General features: G+C 32.2%; 1 long non-coding RNA gene across 2 annotated transcripts; it reads left to right on the forward strand.

Moving 5' to 3' along the window:
- The first annotated feature begins 2,247 nt into the window (after positions 1 to 2,247).
- Positions 2,248 to 4,683, forward strand: LOC121214641 (uncharacterized). Of its 2 annotated transcripts, XR_005910228.1 has the most exons (3): positions 2,252 to 2,909; positions 3,036 to 3,305; positions 4,472 to 4,683. It is a non-coding gene; the product is annotated as an uncharacterized lncRNA (long non-coding RNA). The 2 variants fall into 2 exon arrangements; XR_005910227.1 differs by having other exon boundaries at positions 2,248 to 2,909; positions 3,036 to 4,683.
- Positions 4,684 to 5,510: the final 827 nt, after the last annotated feature.

Consider the following 5,510-nt stretch of genomic DNA (forward strand, 5'->3'; position numbering starts at 1 on the left):
ACTAAAATACCCTTCACTTAAAAATATCCTATTTCACTTATCTCATGTCCATTTTTGTCCATAATTTAACCAATCGTCTAATTCCATTTAAGGACCTCCAATTTAAAATTTCATAACAATTGGACACCTCTAACATGTAGAACTCAACTTTTTCACTTTTTACAATTTCGTCCTTTTGACTAAATTGAGTGCCCAAACGTCGAAATTTTCGAACGAAATTTTCAAAAAATCATTTCGTGAAATTTTAGACCATAAAAATATAATAAAATAAATTTTTATCCTCATCAGATTTGTGGTCCCGAAACCACAGTTCCGACTAGCCCGAAATCAGTATATTACATTATTACTATATCAGTATAAATGAATAATGTACCATTAAAGTTAAAAATAATGGTGAAATATATGTTTGGATTCAAATGCAACTTATTGAGGGGTAATAGTTGACAGAAACTACCACAACTATTCACCTGATGAGCTGAGAGAGGTGAGATTATAGGGGATGGAGAGGAGAATGAGAAAGAGATTGGGGGGAGGAATGTGTGTTGATAGAGCAGTGTCTGTGTCCTTATGGGATTTGGAGAGGTATTCAAGGGGTCATTTGTAAGCCATGTGTCTTCTTTTGATTGGAGGTTGTCATATGGCGTAGGCCTCTCCTTAAGTTGACTATGTGACTTAATGTGACGAAGTAGCAGGATATGTTAATGACGAGTGACAATGATCTTGTCAGGGTGGTATGGTTGAGCTTAGCATGGCCATGGTCCTAGTGAGGTATAGTGCACAAGTGAGGCATGGTGTTTGGTGATGTAATGTCCTTAGTGAGGTCTGGTGAAATATGTGTGGCACCATTGTAGCTGTGATTAAGAGAAAATAAAAAATGACTATTAAGTGTGTTAGACTAAAAATTGTATACAAGAACTTTTTTTTAATTTATTTTATTTTTATAAAATTATTAAAAATATATCAAATTATAATTTTATTAATAAAATACTAATATATATAATAAATTATTATTAATGTAATTATTTATTGTTTATAATTTAATTAATCCATGATTATTTTATAAGCATTTTCAATGATATTTAACATAGAGAATTTTAATAATGTCATTTTATATGTTTGTATAAAATTTTAATTAAATGATGTTACTTTCTATATATCTTTCTTTTTTTTTTTGGCTAAATAAAGGATATAATGTTAGTATCTAGTGTTCTAAGATTAGTTTATTCGTCATTTGTATTTGTAATTTTTCAAAAAAAAAAGAGTTTAAATAAAAATTTTATTGTTCTCATTTATATCTCTTACATAATATCCTTAACGATTTTTGCACACAAAGTAAAATATAAAGCAAATATTGGTTCACTGGTTACCAAATATTTAACTAATACTAAGTTGTATTATGTGGATAGATTATAATGTGAGAAGACAACTTGTATTAGTAGATAAGCTAAATGTGTGATGAATCCAAATTGAGCAAATTGGTTAAAGGACTATTATGCCGTCTATCAAGTCCAAATGGGGGATATCTTGTCTTGGGTATCAGAATGGTTGACTCCCATAAGATAGATATATAAATGTGATTGTTTGGATTGACAATAAATAAGGTAGGACCCAAATCAACTTCATTTTAGATCCATATATGGATTAATTCACTTGTGACATTCATAGTGTGATTTACCTCAATTCTAAATAAATGATTGACTATATGTGTATGACTCGTATAGTATGATGTATTAAAAGCTTGAGTTCAAATAACTAAAAATCCAAAAGTTAGTACTTAGGTATATGACTTCTACATAACATAACTTAATTTACAATAGTTGAATTCATAGCTCAATAAAAGGTTAATGCTATCTTCTTATTGACATTACATAATAGATTGTCACATCCCAAAAATCGAGTTAGTAAAATTGAGATTGTGAATCGGGCGTGGTCACGCCCTGGTTTTAGGACTATATTTGTGCGTTTGGAAAATAAATGAGTTATTGGTTCATGCTTTAAGTGTTAATGAAGCTATCCTTGAAACTCAGGTTCAATTCTCTTCCCTTGCACCATTTTGGTTATTTTGCAAATTTTACTTCAAACCTTAGTATGTGTTACGCCTTGTTTCAAAAATAAAATTTATAAAATTATTTAAAGAATGAGCCACTGTCTTAATGGTTAAGAGAAAATAAGGAGATAGTGTAATTGGCTTTGATATTCGAGTTTGAATCCCTTATTGAGCAAATAAATAAATTATGTTATTTTTGCTCCCACTCCCTGAGTGTGCTGTCCAACCTAGTGAAAACCCTAAGTAGAAAAGTTATTTCTTTTATTTTTTTCAGCTTTTTTCACTTCTTCCTCTACCCTAGCCGTTCCTTGTGTCATTCCTAGCTTAGTAATTTTCACCATCGTTGTATCTCCTCATTGATCTATTATTTTGTTATCATTCTTCTAGCCTCATTGCTGGTATTTTTAATCACCAAATCAACCCCTTTTTTGCCTTAAAACCCTTCTTTGAGCCACCTAAATAAGCCTCTCCTTGTTGCCATTAAAACCTCCATTGCCACCCCCTCTTCTCCGCTCGTGGTGTATTCGTTTGTTTCTATTTCCTTCTCAATTCTTTTTCTTTTGCTTGTTGATTTTTGCTACTATTTTTACAGCCATTTTATTACTGATTCTAGCCTCTATCCCCTTTTCTACGAAAACCTATTTTTGTGCCGCTCCAAATCAACCAGATTCTTGCTGCCACTTGTAGTGGTGTGCTGCCCCTTTGTGTACCACTTGTGGACTGCTATTTTTCTCTTCTTTTTTTGCCCATTACAGAAGTGTTTCCCTCAATTTTCATTTCTTTAAAACAACATTTAACATTATTAATTAAGGGTGTATCCAATCTTATTCAACCAACATCTCAGATCTAGTTAACGTGAAGCGTAAGTGCAGATTTAAGCGAGTTATTGTGTTGTATTCATTTCGTTAAATTTTTTGGTTTGGTCGAATGTTCTAAGGCCTTTAATTGGTTATTGATTACTGATTTTAAAGTATTATTTCAATATTAGGTACTAATTTGAACGTGCCAGATCAGTAGTGAAGTCGAATTCCGTTTGTGCCCTCGTTTCGCATCAAATTAATGTAACTTACCTTGCCAAATTGGATCTGAAAATTTGTTGGTGTAACACTAATTTGGCCGAACCATTAGGGGGTGTTTCAAGGCTTGTTTTAACAGTATTTTAAAGCATTAAATGTTATAATTTGGTTTTAGGCATGTTTAAGGTTTAAGTGTGGAAGCACGAACTTTGCGGATTAGTGTTGTGGACTTGCGATTTAAGGTGTGGGTCTTAACTTTCTATAAATAGTTGTTATATTAATATAATTCTTAAACTGATACTAAATTCTTGCTGGTCGAGCATGGCTTAATGGCTTAATAAGTGAATTAAAGGTCGTTGAACAAGTTACGTGAATTAAAAATCATTGTTTGAGTGATTAAGCCCTTATCAAGATTGTTTGTTTGCGTAATTGTTGTATTTGAGTGTCTCTTTGATTGCCAATGTTATGGATTATTGTATGCTGGTTGTGACATTCTTTGAAATGATGTTATATCATGTTCATTGATTATGGGATGCATGATTAGTGTTCAACATGTAATGTCACTATTCGAATTGCATACTAAGTTTGACAAGATTGTATCACATGTTACATACCAATAAAATTGTTGGTTTGATTGACTGAATGTTTACAAAACTAAAATCGGACATGTATTGAAAGCATGATTGAATTATTGTTATTAATAAATGAAAAGTATGCAAGGCATACATCAACTCTGATTATTGATATGCATGGTAGGCATGCCATTGAATTGAATATGTTACTGTAAGCACGAAAAACATATCATTGTACTGAAACTGAACTGAAAGCATGATTTTGCTAAATGATTGTATGTCATAATGCATATGAATGGGGTGGGTTATTGTGGTTGACGGAGGAGTTCCGTGGAGTACCAGCGGCAATTAAAGTCCGCACTATTGTTGTCAGTGCACTGCACTGGGAGTACCAAGGAGATTGGCGATTTTATCGCATTATAGGCAGTTTGTCTACATATATTGGCAGTTTATCTGCACTACTGTACTGGTGGTTTATCCACATCGAGCTATAGTTCGCACTATTTAGTGTTCAGCAGACGTGTTCTGGGAAACTCGTGGTGTGTAGCAGATGGTTGGGTAGGAACCTTTGCTTTGCACCATTTGCATCACCCCATGATCATACGCCGTTTGGTACCGTATAATAATTGTTATGTATCGACATGAATTTGCAATGTTAGCTCTGTGTTTTTCTGTTAACACTTATATGCATTGCTTGATGAAATGTCGCGTTTATTATAGATATTGTATTAATGATTCTCTGCGTTACCGTAGCTGAATGTATGTTGGTTTAAATAATTGTTTGACTCACACTGAGCGTTCATAAGCTCACTTCCCCATAATGTTTAACTTTTCAGGCAAACCTCGAAACTAGGACCGGACCCAGCATACAGAGTATTATCTCGGGCATCGAACTATTTTTAATTAATTATTATTAATAAGTCTATTGGTTTTGGTTTGTAATTTTAATTATTTTTGGTTTGTGGCTTGGTAACTTTTCATTTAGGGATTTTTGTAGTCATGGATTACTTAAACATAATAACCGGTAAAGGCATGATATCTGGCTTAAGTATGATTGACATTAATATCCAATTTCCATTGCATTGCAAAGAAACTATTTTTGGAAAAACAAACAAACCGATAAGGCAACTAGGTTTCCAAAATGACACGAATAGTGATTTTTTCTACTTCATTAGTTAGCATCGAATTCTTACAAAGAAGAGCAACAAACAACATTGACAACAATAAAATGAATCTAAAGTATGAATGACCTAATAAATGGATCTTTTTAAACCAACTCAAAGTACAACTGCATTTATTTTCCTTTCTCTCTAAAATGAGTCAATTTAAGGTCTTTAAAAGTATCGTAAGTTAACTTAGCCATTTCGATGGCTAATGTAGCTTTCTAAATCTAGCCATAACGTTTAGGCTGGGTTAGGGAGGTTACATAGATGGAAAAACAATATGGCGATGGGTAATTTATCTAGGACAAGTGATTTAATTACTATTTGTTAGTAATTGACTTTTTCATGAAAGTGTAATGGTTACCATGAGATAAAATATGATCATATTGGGTGAACAGATTTAACCCAAAGATATAAAATATAACATATGAGGGTAACACACTTATAATAAGGCATTGAACGAGCAATTATTAAAGTTTCTTTCGTAATGATATATAATAAAAGATAGTTCAATCATTGTACTTTTATGGAACGACTTATGATTAAATAATGTTGTAAATAATAGACAAAGGATTGAAACTTAATAATAAATTATTTGAGCCATAATTATAAATATCCAATTGGTCCCTCCGCTAGCTCAACATAAACCCGAAACGAACTATATATAGAACCGATAATATGGAATGAATGAAAATGATGATTAAGAGAAAAA

Source organism: Gossypium hirsutum, chromosome D02 (genome assembly GCF_007990345.1).
Source record: "Gossypium hirsutum isolate 1008001.06 chromosome D02, Gossypium_hirsutum_v2.1, whole genome shotgun sequence".
NCBI classification, from domain to species: domain Eukaryota; kingdom Viridiplantae; phylum Streptophyta; class Magnoliopsida; order Malvales; family Malvaceae; genus Gossypium; species Gossypium hirsutum.